The sequence below is a fragment of the Lepisosteus oculatus genome, chromosome 14 (genome assembly GCF_040954835.1).
Source record: "Lepisosteus oculatus isolate fLepOcu1 chromosome 14, fLepOcu1.hap2, whole genome shotgun sequence".
Classification (NCBI taxonomy): domain Eukaryota; kingdom Metazoa; phylum Chordata; class Actinopteri; order Semionotiformes; family Lepisosteidae; genus Lepisosteus; species Lepisosteus oculatus.
The window spans coordinates 26,475,747-26,498,504 of NC_090709.1; the positions used below are offsets into that span (position 1 = coordinate 26,475,747).

At 44.8% G+C, this 22,758-nt stretch overlaps 4 non-coding genes across 4 annotated transcripts; all 4 read right to left on the reverse strand.

Moving 5' to 3' along the window:
- Window positions 1–9,908: 9,908 nt before the first annotated feature.
- On the reverse strand, window positions 9,909–9,981 carry trnaa-cgc (transfer RNA alanine (anticodon CGC)). Its single transcript has one exon. It is a non-coding gene; the product is annotated as a tRNA-Ala (tRNA).
- Window positions 9,982–13,431: 3,450 nt separating this feature from the next.
- On the reverse strand, window positions 13,432–13,513 carry trnal-uag (transfer RNA leucine (anticodon UAG)). The gene has a single exon. It is a non-coding gene; the product is annotated as a tRNA-Leu (tRNA).
- Window positions 13,514–16,995: 3,482 nt separating this feature from the next.
- On the reverse strand, window positions 16,996–17,083 carry trnay-gua (transfer RNA tyrosine (anticodon GUA)). Its single transcript is given in 2 exon segments — window positions 16,996–17,031; window positions 17,047–17,083. It is a non-coding gene; the product is annotated as a tRNA-Tyr (tRNA).
- A 5,564-nt stretch (window positions 17,084–22,647) lies between these two features.
- Window positions 22,648–22,740, reverse strand: trnar-ucu (transfer RNA arginine (anticodon UCU)). The gene is made up of 2 exons: window positions 22,704–22,740; window positions 22,648–22,683 (listed from the first exon to the last, which is right to left on the reverse strand). It is a non-coding gene; the product is annotated as a tRNA-Arg (tRNA).
- Window positions 22,741–22,758: the final 18 nt, after the last annotated feature.

Below are 22,758 nucleotides of genomic sequence, written 5' to 3' on the forward strand. Positions count from 1 at the left end.
TAAGAAAGGCAACTTGTCTCAGCAAAAATACAAAAAGGCAAAAATCCCACACTTGGAATGCAAACGTACCCTAAAAAGGAAACACGGTTTTAAAACGAACTTGATTTTCCCCTGGAGAAACCTTTTTATGGACACACATCGCATCTATTACACATGTAGAACTAAATATAAAGATAAAACTTAATATAAGAAGTCATGACATATCACACATGACGAAGTCTGGTCCAGAATAAACAGTTTACACTGACCCACCTTTATTTACCCTGGTCACTCACTTCTATTAACTGTTTAACTGGGTAACAAATTAATATTTGTTTCAATTTGGGATCTACACCTGGGAGCCCTGAAATGTTGGCCAGAGGGGAGAAGCTGATATTCAGACGTGAGAATATATTAAAATAAAGGATCTGATGTTGTTTTTCACCTGTCTAATCAAAGCTTGTTCAAAAATTATCTGATTATAGGACACACGAGTTTATAATCATACTCATTCCACTTTTTAACCCCGTATATATGCACAATATGAAACGTATATACACTAAATCTCACGTGTGACTCCCATAATATACATTTCTTTACGAAAATTAGGAACACTTACTACAATTATCAACCCCCCATGACGAGGCAATATTTCATACCTTTGTTTCTTTGTGGGTTCAAAGTTCTGTCCTGTCGTTTCACACGTAATGTTTTGGTAGTTATCTCAATTTTCCTTTGCAATTATCTCCAAGATCATCATCAACTTTTTGTAAAACGCTATGCACAACTGATATTTAAAGAAAGTCCTGTACCAAAACGTCTTCGTAGGGAAAGACAACTTTTTTTCCTTACGTTAGTCGCTACACGGTTACTCAAAAAATCCATTCACCGCCTTTAAAAAAAAAGTTTCGTTTTTTATTGTGGTTCACTGACATTTCTGTCACAATTCTGAGGGACCCCAAATAAAATTCACTTGCCGGTATAAAGACGCCGGCGAGGATAAGACAGGTATCGAGCCACCTGCGTATCTAGCGGACGTTTAAAATAAAAAAATGGCGTGTAATGTTGCGAAGGGCTACTGTTTTTTTTATAGTTTGTCGATTGTAAGGGACGTAGGCCGCGACAGAAATACTGGACGGGGTGGGAAAAGGTTTATTGATGGTTTATTGTACCGCAACGGTCACAATTGACTCACCAGCAAAGATGGCGCCGAGGCCACATCGGCTCCCTCCCGCCCTGCCTCGCACCGAAGCTCGAGCTGCGGAGCGCGACGCCAAACCGCCAGTCCACGGGCGCGGGCGCCGGACATAGACGTCATAAACCCTTCCGAGGCGCAGGAATTATAGATCACTGTAGTTTCTTCTGGACCCGGGTTAGGGACAGTGTGCCCTCCGTGAGAGTCTTCTGAGGAAGCCAGTGTCTCATGGGTGTCCAGGCTTGGTACCATCTGTCCATCACAGGACACACAGACACACACACTCACACACCCTGGACAGGACACCAGTCCATCACAGGACACACACACACTCACTCACACACCCTGGACAGGACACCAGTCCATCACAGGACATACACACACCCTAGATAGGACACCAGTCCATCACAGGACACACACACTCACACACCCTGGACAGGACACCAGTCACTCACAGGATACACACACACACTCACACACCCTGAACAGGACACCAGTCCCTCACAGGACACACACACACAACCTGGATAGGACACCAGTCCCTCACAGGACACTCAGACACACACACTCACACACCCTGGACAGGAACCAGTCCATCACATGACAAACACACATTCACTCACACACCCTGGACAGGACAGCACTCCATCACAGGACACACACACACCAGGGCCAGTTTTTCCAGAAGCCAATTAGCCCAAAAGCCTGTCTTTGGACCCGAAGAACACAGGGAGAACATGCAGACTCCACACAGACAGCCCCCCCCCCCCCCCCGGGTCCAGACCCGAGCCCGGAGCCCCCCCGCGCTGAACCCCTCCGTACAGACGGCCGCACACAGCTCCGTTGTTCCCGATTCCCGAGGTGATCTGTTAAAAGAAGCCGGTGTGTTGCCTCCAGGTGACATTTCCTACTGGAGTCAGGACAGGAGGCTCTTCTGTACACAGAAGGGGATGGGGGTGGGGAACAAGCCGCCCAGCCCTGTGGTTGAAGCCGATACCCCGGCTTCTCTCCAGACACAGCTGGGTGAGCTCCTCCAGTCAGTACAGGGGGCTCTACTGTACACAGAGGGTGGCGGGGGTGTGGAACAACTCCTTTGTTCGGGGCCTTGGGGCATTCTTGTTGTGAAAGGCGCTATATAAAAAAACTGAATTGAAATTGAATCTTACAGGTTTGGGTTTTTCAGAGATCTTGTCAGAGATCTTGTCTGACGTGCCCGTTTCAAAAACGTAACGACACTCCTCACGTCCGAGCGCCGCCGGTCTGTGACGTAACGTATCCTTACACAACCATGACGGTTTCATCATGGACAGCACGAAAGCCCGAAAAGTGGTTGACATTTTAATTTGGCAACGCCACGATGGATCCCAGTTTTTTTTTTTTATTTTGGAGGCCAAAAAGGACAAAAAAGGAAACGTCCGGAGTGGATCGATGGTCATCTCTGCGGTTGTTCTGATGTTCTGAAAAAACAAAACAAAAAAAAAAACGGCTCGCTTGCCCGGTCGTGTAGTGTTTCCACACCCCACGCAAATCAACTTCTCTTCGCCCCCGGGGGCTCGTCGCCCGCAGCACCCCTCTCACGTGATAGGGGCTTCCCCCGGCTGTGACGTACTTACCCTACCCCCTTCCGCCAACGTCATACCGAAGGTCGCGCTTCGGGCCGCGGCGATGTTGACGGACTGTCTTGTAGCGTGAGAAGGGTTTAAATTTCGACTTAAGGAGTTGGCCATCGTTATATTTCGCGAGGTATCATACGGGGGGAAAAAGAACATTTATATTTATCAACCTACTAGTAATACTGGGTGGATGTCACGTTCCCCAAAGTTCAGTGCCTCTCTCTAATAAAGTAGAAACGTGACATTGAACTCCGTTCGAAACAGGAGAAATCACCAGGACACGATACAACTGACGTCCGGAAAAGAAAAAAAGAACTCCTATTCCCATTTGTAATGACCCCGTAGTGTTTTTCCCGGTGTGCGCTCATCTTTCGGAGACCCGTTTCTCTCTGGTGTTTTGCTGTTGGAATAAATGCCGAGGTGACCCTTCTGTGTGGAGTCTGCGTGTTCTCTCCAGCGGGTCGTTTCCTACACCGCAGGGGCTGATCGAACCGGGGTCTCCCAATCGTCACAGAAGTGTGTGTCATTTTGGGTGGTGGTGGGGGGGTGCATCGGGGATACTGCGCCCCGAGGGGATAACCTCTCACCTTACTCCGGACGAAGGGAGAAGACCTGTACCTTCACGAGTCCGGGTTGTGAAAACTTCTTCTGGCAGTTCAAAACGTTTCGAAGAGACTACAGCGCTACCCTGTTTTCCATTTCTATCGTGTATTATTATACAGTCATAAGTATCTGTACTGATCACAGATCCCCCTCTCACTACCAGGACTGAAGCCCAGTGCAGCACGAATAATAATAATAATAATTAATCCGTCTGGACTCTCCACTCAGAGCTCTTCCCAGGTCAGGGGGATCCCCTCCAGCCCCCCCAGTGTGCAGCCCCCACGTGGATGATGCTCCAGTCCGCTCAGCACACAGCAGCTCTCAGTGGGGAGGAGAGCAGAGGGATGGAGCCAGTTCAGAGAGGGGGGGTGATAAGGAGGCCATGATGGGTCAAGACCAGGGGGGGAATCAGGCCAGGACACTGGGGTAACACCCCTACTCCTCTCCAGAAACACCCCGGGATTGTTAATGAGCACAGAGAGTCAGGACCTCGGTTTGACGTCTTATCCGAAGGACGGCGCCTGTTTACAGTCCAGTGTCCCCCGTCACTATACTGGGGCATCAGGACCCACACAGACCGCAGGGTGAAAGCGCCCCCTGCTGGCCCCACTCACACCTCTCCCAGCAGCAACCTCAGTTTTTCCCAGGAGTCTCCCCTCCAGGTACTGACCAGGCTTCTACCTGCTGGGCTCCAGTGGGGAGGGGGCTGCTAGCTGGGAGCTGCAGGGTGAGATGGCTGCTGGGCAAACGATGGCTAAAGAGCTTCCTAGGACACCCTGGAGTTCGTGGTCAACTTCCTTCTCTTCAGACGGAGGTGGCTTGAAATCTGTCTCGTTTCAAGGAGTATTGGACACGATGCCCCCCCTGCTTTAGCCCCGCTAACTGGTGGCACGCCGACAACGAGGGCTCTCGGCCTCAATCCATCAACCACAAACTCTCCGGGATGAAAGAGAAAGACAGACTCTGTTTGTTCGTTTCGGGGGGGGAGGGAAAAAACCAAAAGCTTTTTTTAAAAAACATTTTAATGATGCTTAACAAAAGAACAAAAATTACAATACAGATTAATGTCAAGGGACACACCCCCCCCCCCCATCTTACGATCATCACAGGACCTTAAAATAATACTTAATAATACAAGGTCATGCAGACGATCTGAGGACTCAGGTGGAGATAATGTGAAAGTTTTCCACAGTCCAGTCTGGGGTCCCTCAGCTTCAGTCCAGACTGGGGTCTGGGGTCCCTCAGCTTCAGTCCAGACTGGGGTCCCTCAGCTTCAGTCCAGACTGGGATCTGGGGTCCCTCAGCTCCGGTCCAGTCCAGTCTGGGGCCCCTCAGCTCTGGTCCAGTCCAGTATGGGGCCCCTCAGCTCCAGTGCAGTCCAGTCCAGTCTGGTGTCCCTCAGCTCCAGTGCAGCCCAGTCTGGGGTCCCTCAGCTTCGGTCCAGCACAGTCTGGGGTCCCTCAGCTTCGGTCCAGCACAGACTGGGGTCCCTCAGCTTCGGCCCAGCACAGACTGGGGTCCCTCAGCTTCGGTCCAGCACAGTCTGGGGTCCCTCAGCTTCAGTCCAGACTGGTGTCCCTCAGCTTCGGCCCAGCACAGACTGGGGTCCCTCAGCTTCGGTCCAGACTGGGGTCCCTCAGCTCCAGTGCAGTCCAGACTGGGGTCCCTCAGCTTCGGTCCAGCACAGACTGGGGTCTCTCAGCTTCGGTCCAGACTGGGGTCCCTCAGCTTCAGTCCAGCACAGTCTGGGGTCCCTTAGCTTTGGTCCAGTCCAGTCTGGGGTCCCTCAGCTTCGGTCCAGCACAGCCTGGGGCCCCTCAGCTCCAGTCCAGTCCAGTCTGGGGCCCCTCAGCTTTGGTCCAGCACAGTCTGGAGTCCCTCAGCTTCGGTCCAGCACAGACTGGGGTCCCTCAGCTTTGGCCCAGCACAGACTGGGGTCCCTCAGCTTCGGTCCAGCACAGACTGGGGTCCCTCAGCTTCGGTCCAGCACAGTCTGGGGTCCCTCAGCTCCAGTCCAGTCCAGTCTGGTGTCTCTCAGCTCCGGTCCAGTGCAGTCTGGGGTCCCTCAGCTTCGGTCCAGCACAGTCTGGGGTCCCTTGGCTCCAGTCCAGTCCAGTCTGGTGTCCCTCAGCTCCAGTCCAGTCCAGTCCAGTCCAGTCCTTGGTGGGGAAGGCGACTCCGATCTTAGCTGGCACAGAACCAGGAAAGGAACCTGGAAAGAATATTGTTATTGCAGGTGTGAGGGACACAGACACGGACATCACCATGACATCAAACAGCAAGAGGAGACTCCTTCTTGAATCACAGACACGACCGGGCGGCGTCCCCCTGTCTGCTCACCTGCACCTCCTCTTCTTCTTCTTGTCCTTCCCGGCAGCCTGCTCCTCCTCTCCCTCGCTCTTCCTCTCCTGACACACGGTCTCCGCCGCCTCCATCGGCTCGTCCTTATCATCTGTCTCCACCGACATGCAGCTCAGGGACTTTAAAAAGACGCACCAGCACTTCTGAAGCAGAGACAGGAGAGTCACGTTAAGAGTCGGACTGGACACTCCAGGACATGAACACTGCACTGAGAGAGAGAGGGGTTCATACACACACACTGACTGGACACTCCAGTACATGAACACTGCACTGAGAGAGAGAGGGGTTCATACACACACACTGACTGGACACTGGACAGGAGTAAAGAGAGAATCAGAGCATTACCCACTTTCTTTTTCTTCTGTCTCACAGGAGGTGGTGATTGGACCTCCTCCAGCTGGAGTCCGAGTAGGGAGAGAGGGGGCAGGAGAGGGACAGCACAGGGAGAGAAAGAGAGAGACAGGTGAGTCAAGTGTCCCAAGAGTACAGAGACTCTGCTGAGATCACACTCGCAGTGAGTGAGCCTGGGTGTAGCCCACTAATACTGACCCACTGTACACCATAGGACAGAGAAGAGGAGGAGGAGAGAGACACACCGCCTAGACACCACAGGACAGAGAGGAGGAGGAGAGAGACACACTGACTGGACACCACAGCACAGAGAGGAGGAGGAGAGAGACAGTGACAGACAGGGCTGACAAGACAGACAAGATGGCGAAACTCCACCACAGACAGGACAGGAGGCAGGGTGGGACCAGCACTGACCTTCTTCCTCTCTCCTGCCGGAGGAGCTGTCTCCACCTCCTCTTCCTCCTGCAAGTCAAGAGACAGGCTGAGAGAGAGACGGGCTGGTGGGACATCGGCGAACAGAGCTGAAGGCAGAGAGCCGGGGAGACAGGCCCAGCTGGGACAACGCAGGACAGACAGAGAGACAGACAGAAAGGAAGGAGAGAGAGACACAAAGATGAAGGCACAGAAAGACAGCAGGCAAAGAGAAAGATTGAGATTGAGGGACAAACAAACCGAGAGAGAGAGCGGAAGGAGAGAGAGAGAGGAAGGAGAGAGAAGGACAGACAGACTGACAGACGGGGCTGAAAGAGAGAGAGACAGAGAGGCAGGGACAGACAGACAGCAGGACGAGAGAGAGACAGAGATCGAGGGACAATAATTTGGTTTCGAAATTTATTCTGAAAATATACAATCATTCACTCCTGAAAAATATCGAGTTCAAATTATACATTATGTACAATATTGTAATCAACATATGGCTAATCATCAAAAATAAAAAAAAAAACTGTACTGGGGGACACAGCTGGCTGTGCTGTTCTGGACAGAACACACTGAGGTCCAGTTTCCACCTCCTGCAGGATCAAACAGCACCTCCACTGGCTCTCCAGTGAACAGAGGGACAGACAGAGAGGCTTCAGGCTGCAGGGTGACATTGTCTCTGTGAGCTGAAAGACAATCAGGACAGAGGATGATATAAGAACACACTCTGTCAAGAATATAGAGCCCTCTAGTGATCCTACTGTAGACCTGCTCACCACCCACAGTGACGATCACAGTGCTGATACTGCTTCCATTAAGGTCCCTCACTGTGTAGTTGCCCTGATCAGCTGGAGTGAGGGAGCGGAGTGTCAGAGAGCTGTTCTGCACTGACACTCACTGTTCGTACCTGGGGCCAGGGAGCCCTGCGCTGCTCAGTAAGACTATACGATTCCGGACAGATCGTGCAGGATCAAACAGCACCTCCACTGGACCAGCAGTGTGGAGGGGGGAGACAGAGAGGCACCAGGCTGCAGGCTGTGGACTTCTGAGTGAGCTGAAAAGGGACAGGTAGAAACATGTTGAATATTTAGTTTTACAACAATACCTTGAGTTTGGACTGCGATCAGCTTCATTTTGTATTTCAGCTGTGAAAATGCAATTTCAAAAATGCACGCCACAGTCATGTTAGGTTCAAGTTACAGTTGCATCACAACTCAATACATTTGCAATTCACTTCTGAGATAATTGTTCCTGGTGTTTGTGTTGTGTATGCCTTGCAATGGAGGGGTGAGAAATAATGGACTTATTACATTATAATGAATAATAATTGCTTACACTTATATAGTGCTTTTCTGGACACTCCACTCAAAGCGCTTTGCAGGACATGGGGACTCCCCTCCACCACCACAAATGTGCAGCATCCACCTGGATGATGGGACGGCAGCCATAGTGCACCAGAACGCTCCCCACACACCAGCTATGAGTGGGGAGGAGAGCAGAGTAATGAAGCCAATTCATAAATGGGGGTTATTAGGAGGCCATGATTGGTAAGGGTCAATGGGAAATTTGGCCAGGACACTGGGGTAAAACCCCTACTCTTTTCGAGAAACACCCCGGGATTTTTAATGACCACAGAGAGTCAGGACCTCGGTTTTACGTCTCATCTGAAGGACGGCACCTGTTTACAGTTTTTCCAGTGTCCCCGTCACTATACTGGGGCATTAGGACCCACATGGGCCACAGGGTGAGAGTTCCCCCTGGTGGCCCCACTAACACCTCTTCCAGCAGCAACCTTAGTTATTATTGTGAAGAATGAAAGAATATTAGGAACATGAAAAGGTTGAATGTTTTAAATGCGTTTTTTTACTGAAACATCCGCTACAGAGATGCGCACACACGTCATTACAAACGCACACCTGCACAGAGACGTCCTCAAGCGCCTTGTTCACAATTATGGGCTCCAATAGGAACAAAAAACGCCAGCCTGACAACTCGAGCATTCAAACCAAGAACCCAACACGTACTTATGTTGGCAGCCTGTGCAGAAAAGCAGAAAGAACCACAAGCCTTCTCTATTGGGAGGAAAAACACACACTCCCTCTCTCACACTCCTGATTTCCTTAAATAGCTCATTCTTCATCTCTGGCTCCTACATACAGTATAGCAGCGCTCAGTCTGCTTTGAATAAGCCATAAATCTAAGATTTGTTTTATCTGTTCCTCTTGTCTAGGCCTAGAGCTGCTTTTCATAAAAGAGCTGTTTGCATAAATAGCTAGGGTTACAGCTGAAGACACCAGCTTCATCCCCCAGTGTGTTATACGTCGGGAGCAAGAGAAGAGGGCCAGGCCGTGCCTTTTCATTGATTTTTCTTCTGAAAAGTCGGGTTCTCGGAGGCAGATTTAGCCCCTCATGCAGTGTAGAGAGATAGACACGCCCGCGCGCACAGTTAGAGCTGCACCCTCACACAGAGTCAGACCCGCACAGACACGTCCTCTTGTTTAAACAAATACACAAACCTGACGGCGCTCACAATGATCCAGACACACACACACACACACACACACACACACACACACACACACACGACATCAGTAGTCACTCTTGCACACTGGACCCCAGCTCAGTCCTCACCTCCAGCTCCTGCAAACCGCTTCGAACAAACTGCATTAAGAAAATTAGGTTGCGTTCCGGTAGCAGGCCATCCTGGGCACCAGTGTGAGTTACACACTCATTTGTAAAAGCCCTTCCGCATCGTCGGGCATGCGTCACAGTGCTGGACCTGGGGTGTGGGTGCTGTCTGTGTGGAGTTTGCATGTTCTCTCCCTGGTCTGTGGGGGTTTCCTCCAGGTGCTCCAGTTTCCCACAGTCCAGGGACAGGCTGCCACTTTCACTGGGCAGTGCACCGTCACCGTGGCAGCATGGTGGGTCGGATCTGATTTCAGTCTTTATTTCCTTTTTTAGAGATCCTGTAACCAGGACCTGTTCACTGCCATGACGGACACAAGGAACAATAAAGCCGAAGTCTTGTTTCCCACAAGAAACAACAAAACCGAAGTATTGTTCGATGTGCCGGTACAAACTTTTAGGTTATATAGTCCTTCCTTGCTGCTTCAGACGTCATTCGGTGTTATGGTAAGGGGGGGTCGTGGTATTTGGCCAGTTAAGAGACCCTGGCCAAATGGTCAGTTTAAGATTATGCCCCCTCGCATCTGGAATCCTTATCAGTTAACCCCCTTTCCTGCCATAAACCCCTGTTGCTTAGAAGTCTAATTTTCAGGCAGAACTGACTTAAGTTAACCCTATTTACATCTTGTCTCTTACTTCAGCCCTCTTCCATTTGCTAGTTAAAAGTTGTACAACCCATTTGTATGCGACAAAAGAAGCCAGTCTGTTTCCGCCCGGTTTCGAACCGAGGGCCTTTCGCATGCGAGGCAAACATGATAACCACTACACTACGGAAACAGTGGTAAGATGTGCCCAGCGGCCCAGTGCTGAGCTTCGCCAATGCGTTTCAGCTGCTTCCAGTGCCTTTATTGGAGTGCGCTGATGGACCGTGCTCTCTCTCCAGAGACCAGCACGCCTGTCATGGACGGAGCAGGAAAGGCGGTGCCACATTCTACAGCCCTCTCCACGCAATCGGGCTACTGAAGTGGAGAAAATCGCCTCTCCAGAAAGTGCAAATATCATAGAGGTAGAGGTAGGGAGAGAGGAGGAGTACAAATTCAAGCAGAGGCCTGAGTGGAGCACTGTCGTATGGCCCTGACATCAATCCCTCAACTCTCTGCATAAAGCAGTGTCTTATGGCCATAACATCCCACCCCCACCACTCTCAATGGAAAGCACTGTCGTATAACCATGACATCCCACCCCCACCACTCTCTGCATAAAGAAGTGTCGTATGGCCCTGACGCCCACCCCTCCACTCTCTGCGTTAAGCTGTGTTGTCAGGCCCTGACATCCCACCTCCGCCACTCTCTGCGTAAAGCAGTATCTTCAGGCCCTGACATCCCACCCCCGCCACTCTCTGTATAAAGCAGTGTCATATGGCCCTGACATCCCACCCCCACCACTCTCTGTGTAAAGAAGTGTCGTATGGCCCTGACACCACCCCTCCACTCTCTGCGTTAAGCTGTGTTTTCAGGCCCTGACATCCCACCTCCTCCATTCTCTGTGTAAAGCAGTGTCATATGGCCCTGACATCCCACCCCCACCACTCTCTGCGGAAAGCACTGTCATATAGCCCTGACACCCACCCCTCCACTCTTTGAATAAAGCAGTGTCGTCAAGCCCTGACATCCCACCCCCGCCATTCTCTACGTAAAGAAGTGTCATATGGCCCTGACACCCACCCATCCACTCTCTGCGTTAAGCTGTGTTGTCAGGCCCTGACATCCCACCTCCGCCACTCTCTGTGTAAAGCACTGTCGTATGGCCCTGACATCACACCCCCACCACTCTCTGCGTGAAGCACAGTCATATAGCCCTGACGACCACCCCTCCATTCTTTGCATAAAGCAGTGACGTCAAGCCCTGACATCCCACCTCCGCCACTCTCTACGTTAACCCCTGTTAACTCGCTTGCTGAATGATCTCTCAAGAAATCCCTGGTGAGATTCAACAGGTGTTTTCTTCAACAGCCACTAAAAGTCTGATGACCTTCTCTGGATTTCCTGAATATGATGTAAAATTAGTTCAAATCATTTGGTAGTTAACAGAACAAAATGCTTTGGAGGTACATTTAAAACAGCAGAGCAACACTGTAGCACTTCGTGTGTGACTGAGTTTAATTGTGTAAACCTGTCTCTCTATGAACACGAGCAAAGAGTTCTCACTCAACAGAAGATTGCGATGTGAGCACAATAATGTAAGACATCTGGTGATGCCAGGGATTGAACTCGGAACTTCATACATGAAAACCATTGAACTACATCCCCTATGGCACAGATGGTGGAACTGACTTAAAGATGTGCATATGTTCACTGACCACAATCCACCCTTCATGAATAATTGAAATGAATAATTTATTTTTATATCCAGTCACATGGGCGACGGTGGTTGATTCTTCAATGGGGGAGAGCGTTTTTCTACCTCCTTACTCGACTGTCTTTCAATTATGTTTTCCTTGAAATCTTTTTGCATCTTTTAAGTGCTTGCGATTAAATTACGCATAGAAAAACAGCAGTACAGTTGATGTTCATGGACCGATGCACACAACTCCAGTGATAAAGCCCTGTCTGTAAATATTGTAGAAGAACGTTAAAGGGCGAAACAACGCTCCAACCACGGGAATGGTAACAAGAAGGATCGTGTTCTTATTTAATATGTGCTTTTGAATTGCCTTGTCAATACACACAGGCTTTAGAGATGGACAAATAATTTACAGTGGTGTTTGTAAACAAAGATGGAACATGTTTTTTTCTATACCAGGAAGAAAGGAGCAGACTCTTAAACTTTAAGAGACAGAAACAATACCTCATCACAGCTAACACTAATTAAAACAACATCACAACAGAAGAGTGAAGCCTTGGGTGAATCAAATTAGTTTTCATTGGTCGTCTGTGTCTTCATAACTTTGTAGGTGAGAGAGAGGATTGCGAAAATGTGCGGGTGCTTCTTAGAAGTGTGTTGGTAGTACAGGTGACTTCCAAATAATTGAGCCGGGTTTTAATCCCGGCCAGTGCATCCCCAAACCTTTTCAAGATAATCATTTATCCGGTAGCACATCTCCTGAAACTAACATTCGAGGTAGGAAGCGTGCTCTTAAACACCAAAACACTCAAAAAGGAAGAAGCAGATCTCTGTACACAAGACAGTAGTGCGATATTAGAATTTCTGAGTTCTTGATGGATTCAGGCTCCTTCTCAGAGGTCCTTGCTCGCCAAATAACTTTACATCTGAGGAAGAGCACCACGGAAAAAAAACCCAACTCAACAAGCGAGCGTGTTGGTTGCTCTTGCTCTTAATGCAAGGAGCTGTTTTTTTTCCTTGCAATAATCATTATTAACCAAAAACAGCAGCACAGGTAAGTCGCATTTGTGATTATGTCACTTCTCTGCTTCAGCAAGGTCAATAAAAGACTCTGAAAGTAGTAAAGCAAAACTGAACTCAAAATCATATTAGGAATTCTGAGCGATATCTCCATACAGGTAATCCAATAAGAACGTTTAAATATTTGAATATAATCTCTCTATATATTTCGCTGCTTTTTACCCGGAGTAAAACTATTGGATTGAAGGAATGCTAACCGCTGGGTTAAAATGTATAGTTGTTATTTGGAGAAATCTGTAAACTCGTGATCTTATATGTTTTAAAAGACAGGACAGGGAAAAACGACAGTGCTGATTATTTTCCAGAGACAGAGCACTGATGACCTCTCCGAGCTGATTGATAAAGCCCACCCAGTGGATACTCTAGCGGAACGTCAAAGAACATTCACCTTTGTATCCAAAGAAACGACAGGAACAACATCAGGAAGCACAATCAATTCCCCTTTTAAATCTTTCCTGTAAGGTATGCTATGTGAATTCATGAAGTTAATCCTCTGATCTCTTTTGATCACGAACAAAGTATTTCTGATGGAGCGCTATGTTCAAAGATTTAATAAGCTTTACCCCTGCCAACGATTCGGCGTGAAGAATTAAAAGTTTCACAGACAAAAGCAGCTCACCACCACAGCCAATATTAAATGTACTTGCCGGTACACTATCATGTGCACTGCCTCAAAAGTGATCTCGGCAGACGTTGTTCCCTACATAAAGCTGAACGTGCCAAAGAGAATTTCTATTGAGAAAAAATATTTTTTCTGCCTTGATGTTAAGCCTGTCTTTTAGAAAGTCTATCTCTAAACACCTCCCGCAGCCTAACAAAAAGCGCTTTTACTGATTGTATTGCAGGTCTTAAAACATTAATATTTGGCAGCAGTGGGATTCAAACCCACGCCCCCAGAGAGACTGGAGCCTAAATCCAGTACCTTAGACCACTCAGCCACGCTACCTTCCTTCATACCCATCTTCACATTGCTGGCTTGGACTAGGGGGGGCTTCAGCTCTTGTCGTCAGATCTAATGATATCATGACATGTGGAAGTGACTGCACCTTCATCTTCCGAGATGCTTTCAATAACACAAACGCTACTTTCACTGGCACAAACACAGCAATAATGAAGGTGGTGGGATTCATCCTTTGTGCTGTTTGTAGGGGTGTAACTCTACGGTGATCTGCTGACTTGAAGAGCAAAAATCAAAATCCTCTGCTATTACTGTTGCTTTTTTCATAGTTTCTTCAAATCCTTCATTTGAACGTAGATTTTGAAGGATATTGATGATAATACCACATAAATTGTGGTTTTCTTGTGATCGCCAATTTTATTCAAATAACAGCCTTTTTTACAGTTCCTTGCGTGTTTCACAAGGTATAATAGCCCCCTTCGCATCCTCAGCTAACATATTTTAAAATTACAATAGCTTATACAGCATGCATGTTTACATTTATATTAAAATTAAAGTAAATATACAAGAATACATACAGTGCTAACCCAATAATTCTTGTCAGGTTCTGCAACAAATCTGCGTTGTTATTTTAACATGTTTTAGCTGAGGGTGCAACAGGAGTATAAATGAATTTTCCCGCCAGCCATTCAAAGACCAAATTCCATGAGTGAACATTATTTTCTCAGATGTTGCCGGCATTGGACTTTGCCGGTGGTTGTCCACAACTGTTGTAGTAGTTCCTTCTTGAAATTCGACACGTGCAAAGCACTCGTAATATCATAGGTGTTAAAGTTCGCTGAGTCTATTCGAGTCATGGTGTGTATCCCTGCCTATCATTGGGAGACGGGTAACTTTTTTACACTCAGATTCCAATCTTCAATGCTTTGTGTGAGAGCTTACATAACTTTCATTTTCTCACAATTTCTGACGATTGTTCCAAAGGGGCACCCTGTCAATTCCGAATACTTTTCAAAAATCTGCCTGCATGTTTGATTATTGTCATTTCACTTAGAAAAAGTTCAATATTGATCATAACTAAAGAAAATAATGATCACGAACAAAAAAGGGATAAAGATGCAAGTCGATCTTGAATCAGAGCTGGGTGAAATGGGCTTCTGTTCTGATATGGTTGTATGAGAAACAGGAGGAATCGCCAATCTCCTATAGAACATGAGTTGAATCAGGAGTGAGACATTTAGTATACTCGTGCATATGTCAACGCCTGACCTACATCGTAAAACTAACATTAAGTTGTCAGAGACATTCATTTATATACAAACAAGAGACAGACCAAGTAATAATTCTACATTAGTTCAGGTGGGTAAACCTGAACTAACTAACTAATAAACCTTTTAATAATTCTACATTAACGTGTCCTACATTGATCAGACTAATTGACATGGTCTGATTCAGAGCCTGTGCAGTTCGTGCTAATTACAACAAGGACAGTTCTGATCCCTCATCACCGAACTGAACACAAGTTCAGCTGTTCTCCAGTTTTGTTACGCATGGTTTTTCATTGCAATTGAGTTCAGAGCTGGAGCTGATCTCCAGACAGTACAGTGTTTTGGGTAAGTTGTCGAAATTCGCATGAGGCTGCAGACAACTTACCCAAAGTGTTTTCTATAGCTTTCAGGTGGAGTTCATTTATATAAAACAACGTAAGTGGTATAAACGCAACAAGCCAGACGGCAGTCCAACTTATAATTTTCTGACGCGAGGCCTGACGCGTTATTCATTATGCCACTGACCCTGCTATTGTAGTGCTAAAAAACACGTTTTCTACATTTATGTCTGTTCACTCTAAAAACTCTAAAAAGGACAAAGGGTTTGTGTGTCCCGCTAAAATTCCGCTTCATTTCGAATGCAAATAAAAACCGTTTTGTTCCAAGAAATCATAGATTTGTCACATCCTTCATACTATACTTCTCTCTTGTATTAGTAAAGCATTTTGATTTAAACTGAACAATATATGAAAGGTTTCATCTATACACTTACACATAATAAGTATACGAATAAATACTCGGAAGAAGCCGCAGCTCAGGTATTAGAGAGATTTAAAATCGGATTGGAGGATTTAGAGTCCAGACTGCAAACCAACAGCTTACACAGGTCTTTTATAGAACCCTTTTGATTTCCTCTACTTTGTCCCTGTGATGTCATTGTCCTGCTCGCAGCCGAGCCCGACACACGTCTGGTTTCTGTCGCTTGACGCACACCCTGCGGTCCATGCGGGTCCTAATACCCCAATACAATGAAGGGGACACTAAACTGTAAACAGGTGCCGTCCTTCGGCTGAGACGTAAAACCGAGGTCCTGACTCTCTGTGATCATTCAGGAGAATGGTGGTGGTGGAGGGGAGTCCCCATTACCTGTAAAGCGCATTGAGTGGAGTATCCAGAACAGCGCTATATAAGTGTGCGTAATAATAATAATAATTATTATTATTATAATTGTAATGTAAAATGCAATAAAAAAAAATATCAAACTTTGATTCAAAATAGATTAATGTAAAAACTGATAAAGCTAATGCTTTTTTCAGGGCTATAGCTGTAGCTGCGAGAAGGTTAAAAGCGCACAAGTGATCTGTCTTTCGTCAAAGTAATTGCCAGAGCAGTAAGACGCAGAGCACCATCCAGCAGCTGTAGACGATGTTCGGGGAAGAGCTAATTCTGTTTTTAGCACAGGGAGTGAGAATGAGCTCAGTCCGGCTCCGAGCAGAATCCATCCTGGTTTGGTTACAGTGCGCCTGAGGATCTTTGGATCGCAACGTAAAAAAAACAATTGCTCACATCGTGTGACTTCCACGACAGGAAGGAAAGATATCACTTAAAAAAATCAGAACTGAAGATTTGGATCCTGGGCCTCAATTTGATCAAATTATTAAAATAATAATTATTAAAATATCAAATTGTGTTTCTGCAACATTTCGTGCACAGTACGCCATTTTTATCTAAAAATAAAACAACAGTCACAACGAGAGCTTATACGCAGTCTGGGGTATATTCCCCTTTTATATTTTTGCCACTTTATATCGAACCTGTTATACTCCCAGAAGTGCACAGTAGCTTGTACAAATGTACAATTCACCACTGGTATAAACAGATGTGTGCCCTGTTTGCCTTTGTAAGCATTTGTTTAAAAAATAAGTTCACAATACGATAAAAACACAGAAAGCACAAACTTCATAATACAACGATACAAAATCAATACCAAATCATTATGCCAATTAAGTACCTATCCTTTGAAAACAGAGAACACCTTTATATCTACAAAAAACTTGACATTTGTATGTATTTTTGAATTACAAAGCAGACAGAGTAGTCCCTTAATTCAAAGATCGGATCTTGGCCAAAACAAGACAATCAGACGTGGGCTGAATTCGGAACAGGAACCTCTACTTCGTCGTTTATTGAACTTTTGATAAATGTCTGAATGAAACAGATTAGCTTTTTTAACTCTTTGATTAAAGTACACAAAAAGCACCTTCCTTCGAGCCGGAATCGAACCAGCGACCTTAGGATTCCCGAATGACTCTACTACAGTCCTCCGCTCTACCAACTGAGCTATCGAAGGGATGTCAAGCAATGCCCCCTAGCACATACTGCCCAATGTAGTGAAATGTTCCGGGTGATTTAAATCCCACTTCGACATCAAGTTTCCAACTCGTTTCCTTAGTCTTGTTTACCTTGAATTTAAGCCACGAACCAGGATTCTACTGTATAAACTTCCAGGGATATTACAAAATGTTTGATGGGGCATCAATCATTCCAGGCGGAAATTGACTCCTTTTTTTTCTCGAGGGATCATATTAAACATTTCATTAGTATCGAGAGGAGGATCACCATGAGACACAAAACAAATAGTTTCTTTCTGTCTTTATTAGAAAGTAGCGTTTGTGCAACATTAATAATATTTTCGTGGAAATAAAGAAGTTTCGAAATGTGGTTTTGAGTTAAATATTACCGTGTTCATGTAATTAGTTTGTGTTTGTCATTACTATATATATATATTGCCATGTTACTAGAATTTGTAACTGAAGTTTACTAGTTGTGTTTTTTATGATGGTTAGACATTTGTTGATTACAATATTGTATATAATGTATAATTTGAACTACATATTTTTCAGGTGTGAATAGTTGTATATTTTAAGAATAAATTTCTAAAATAAATCATTGGCTTTATTTACTAGTTTCTACACCTATAAAAATCTTTCTTTGATGTATAATAGACCTTTAACTATATATGTATAGTAGTCTTCTAAATTTATCCGTATAATAGAACTACAACCATTTATGTATAATAAACATATAATCAATTTCATTCTAGACCAGTTACGGAGCACAGTTACACGTCTGGTATGCGTTCAATAGTCGTATATTCTACATCTTTTGCCCACTGGGATGTGCCGATTTTAACTTGGCAAACCAAGATACACATTTTCTAATGAAACCTTAATTAAAAGACAGTTTGTTTCTCGAAAGCGTGTTATGTAAAAAAAGAGAAAAACGAAAATATATGGATGGTAATCTTTCAAAGCTGAAGATTTTACTTTTGAAAAATTGACATTTTATGTACTGTATGCAGATGCATTCGCTGGTTTTAGAACTTTGCTGTACTTCCTGAATCATTTTCAGTATTATAAAGTGGGTGTAGATTTTTCTTTCAGGTTAGGACGCGAGTGTGTACATGTGTTTGATTTTCGTTTCACTGATTCTCATTGAAGATTTGGGAATTAACGACGAAAGAATCAGTTGCCTCGGAAAGCAGAAGGTTTGGTTCTCAACGATATTGAAGACACGCCCATGTAGAGCAGCGGGTGATGATTTGTGCTATAAAAGACCAAGTGCTCAAAGTGACGTCTGCGTTTACCGTTTAGACTTTTCATCTCGGGCGCACTTTTAGAAAGCAAAGATAGAGCAGTTGTGTTGAATCACATTATAACAGCTGTCAGCAGAGTGGCGCAGCGGAAGCGTGCTGGGCCCATAACCCAGAGGTCGATGGATCGAAACCATCCTCTGCTATGTACACTTTATGCACGATTGATAAGCATACCATCAGTTTAATGAAGTGCATTAAAACTGTTTTTTTCTCTCGTGTGTATGAAAGCTTCACACTTAAGGTACTCTTTCATCTTTACCAATAGCAGATGCCCAAATGTATCTTTGGTTGTTCTGCGATCCTTCATAGTTTCCTCAATTCCTTCAAATGAACATCCATATCAAAGCAATTATGTATATATATATTACAATTAAGGTACATATTAAAAATATCAACGCACATTTGTATAATGCTCATTTAATAATGATTGTCAAGGATTGTCAAGTTCTCCAACAAATCTGTGTTCTAATTTTAAAATATTTTTGCTAAGGATACAACGGGTGTATAAATGAATTCTCCCAACAGCCAGTTAAAGAAAAATTCCACACGTGAAGATGGTTTTCTTGGACATTGACTTAGGTACTTATTTGTTTACTTGTTGTAGTTGCACACGAGTAAAACACAAAGATTTCCTGCCACATTCAAGAGGGTTTGCGAAGAAATCCCTTCAATTTTTAGCGGAGATTTTGTTTACATCATCACAATCTGAAGCACGTCCCTGAGTACGTTTGACCCACCAGCCCTTTGTTTAACAGCTGCACAGGGACACATTCCCGTTGCTTTTCACAACTCACATGTTTGTAGTTAAAGAAAATAAAATACTGTCATTTTCCTGCCAGCTGGCAGTATTTCTTCTGCACTGACTAAGAGTAACCAAGAAGTTCATTTCATCTTTCGCAGGCTGTAATCTACAGAAAAGGAAGTGAATACTTGTATTAAGCTAAATCAAGCCGACGGAGTTGCACTGCTGTTGTTTTTCTCCACTTTTCGTTAAAAGGAGAAAAAATCACTGGCATTTTTTGGAAGCATTTCTTCTGTCCTGAGAAGCAAGATTTGTATTTTATCTTTCAGAAGTTGTATGAATTTCTTGAAGTTCAGAAACAACTTGTTCCAGAAAAGAAATTAACACTTGCTTCAAAGTAAATCAAGACGTCGGTGTCTCTTGCTGTGTGTGCTCTTATCTGTCCATCTCTCTATCCTCTTCTCTCTGGCAGTCTGTGTAGAGTATCTGAAGGGGATGTAACACCACTTGGAAAAGAAAAAAATTCTCAGGAAAATTCTCAGGCAGAATAAAAAATCATTATTCTCTTCTCAGTGAGATTCACAGCTCAGACTCACACTCAGACAGGATCTCAACTCCGTACTGCTCTCTATCCTCACAATCCAGAACCAGAAGATATTCAGACAATCAGTGCTGCTACATGAACAATATCAGACAGAACAGCCTGGACTCATGTCACATTTCCCCCTTTTATCTTTCCTCCCAGCCCTCTTAGAGACATAGAAGAGCTCCTGGTTCTCCTCTCTGTGAACTGGGCTCAGGGGTCACTGATCTGGCAGTTGTGGGCTCTGTTCCAGGTCGAAAGCAAGAAGGATCTATTAACGCTTTCCAGGACTTCCAAACTCTTCAGTATTACTTTCTTTACTGTATGTCAGCCTCCCAAAATGTTTATAAATGTTTTATGAGTGTGGAATTATCTTATTATTTATATACAGTATTTATGTAATAAACAACAGTAGTGACACTATGATCGGTATATTGATTATTTGTAGCCTATGGTCCGATGGTCGTGTCTACAATAGTGACCATTTGACCAGTCTGTAGCTCTGAGCAGTGGGACTCAGATCACACAGAAGACCCGCCTGTGTGTGATTCCATACCAGCCCTGGGATTCAGCTACTCTCACAAATGTCTCACAGACCGTCTTATAAATTTACAATTAGATGAAGTCATGTAACAGTTTTACAGATAATTTAAATAATCAGACAGCAGTTTTGGCAGTGGATACATCTCCACATGGGAGAAAGGAACTGAAATATATGTGCTCACTGTAAAGTAGGAAGAGGTGGTCAGACAAGCAAAACAACTTTGCAGATAATGTGAAGTGACATTGTTTTGTGTCAATCAGCTCACAGATTTCGCTTCATGTGCCTTAAGCTGTGCAATTTGTATGGTTGTTGAATGAGATTGATTTCTTCACAAGCCCAGTCAATTGACAGTGGAGAGCTTGCCGACACACACCTTCATGAAGACTCTCTTCATTGTCAAGTCGCCTCCTTTGCATACAATAGTAGCACCGACACTAAGAGAAAGGATGAGAAATAGCGTTTATCAAGCGATTGCAGTGTTTGTTTGACTGAGGATCCTTGTGTGCTGAACTGGCCTCTGGAGAAGTGTAGTGCAGTAAAACAGAAGGTTTGTGTCACTCAAGATTGTTACAGAACAGAACAATACAATTACAATACTTTTATGAGAGTAAATATTACTGGTGCATCACAGTTCTTATAATGGTGAAAACAGGAGCACCTTCTCTACATTTTTGACTGAAGTATTTAAATGGAAAGAAATACTATCACTATGCAATTCATAAATGCAATTGACCTCCTCTAAATGTTCTAGTTTGATGAAACAATGTATGGAATTAGGTGACAATATCGGAATTCATTCAAATGCTCAGGATTAATTTTCAGCAACAAAAAAAGTGCTCGGAAATATTTTACAAGAATGAAACCTTACATTCACCTAAATAAACATTCACCATCTACATTAGCAGAGAACAGTAGGACAGAAGGTTAGTGTCACTGGACACTGCATCAGAGAGGCCGATCTCTTCTCCCTCATTATGCAGGCTTACCCACTCATGATGAACTGTCCTCCAGCGATACTCAGCTGCCATCATCGACTCAGACATGACGTTCATGTACATATTATACCTTAATATGGCACTGCGTTACAATAATTTGATCAAAACAACTGGTGAAAAAAAAGATAAAGACTTTGTCCAAAAAAGAAGCATTTATACCTTTCCTCTCCTACCAGCCATTACAAGTCACCTAGTTTTTAATTTAGAGCTAGATTAAAGCTCTAGTCTCTTTGGGGGTGTGAGTTGGAATCCCACTGCTGCCAAATAAGAAGCAAAAAACACACATTTGCTGCAGAAGTAACAGGAGAATTTGTGCCATTCAGCCTCATAGCGTGATGTCATTTTCTCAGGCTCATTTTTAGATGCTTGTGATCGAATCTATGATTCTTATGAGTGTGCCCTCCATAAAGGTAGCACAGATATAACGTGCCAAGTTTTCAGAGAATCGCATTAAATACAGGTCAGAAGAAGGCGACAAAGTGTCCGCTAGGCAGTTCAGCTATTTCAACGGTGTTCTCTGTTGTTTAGGTCCAGAATGACACCCGTTACAACCAGGAAACACACAGTGTCAGGCATCAAAAAGACTTCCCAAAACCCTGATCCTCTCCTTGATCCGGTGATGGCATCCAGACATTTCCTGCAACAAAGCCAGGATACGGTCTTCAACAACACGAGTGAAAGGCTAATTCCCAGCTTTTGCAATCCTTTGCAAAGAAGGACCGCATGTGCTCAGTGTTAAATGCGCTGTTCATTATTATTATTAATAATAATAATCTATACATTATATAGTGCCTTTAAAGGTGGCTTTTCAAAGTGCTTTACAGAATGAAACCAATAAAGTTAAAAAATACACAAGATAAGCAGGATGAGAATACACAGTTAGAGGAGACAATAGATGGTGGTATTAGATACAGTAGGAACAGAGGGGTAAAGAATAGTTCATTAAAGGCTCTTCTAAAGAAGAGGGTTTTGAGTCTGGATTTGAAGGAGTTTAGAGAAGGTGACTCTCTGATATCCTTGGGAATAAAGATCCAGAGCTTTGGTACAAAACAGGAGAAGGCCCTGTCACCCATAGAGTGTAGATGGACTGGGGGACAGATAGGAGACCAGAATTAGAAGAGCGAAGGTTGTGAGGTGGGGAGTAGGGCGATAACCCAGACAGGTACTGTGGTGTCAAGCCATGGAGAGCCTTATAGGTGAGCATGAGGATTTTGAAGTTGACAGGAAGCCAGTGCAAGGAGTCCAGGACAGGAGTAATGTGATCACAGTCCAGTGCTAATTTCTTTCTTGTGGCTGCTGGTTCATTTTCAACTGTGGACTCTTAAGAAGTCCTTTATTTGACTTGATCAACACTAATCCCTAGAGGATTTTGAAAGGTTGAATCAAAATGATACATGACTCTGGTGGGACTCGAACCCACAACCTTTGAATGACTTCATTCTATCAAAGCCTAGAAGTCCAATGCGCTCTCCATTGCGCCACAGAGCCAACCAATACAGCGCTATA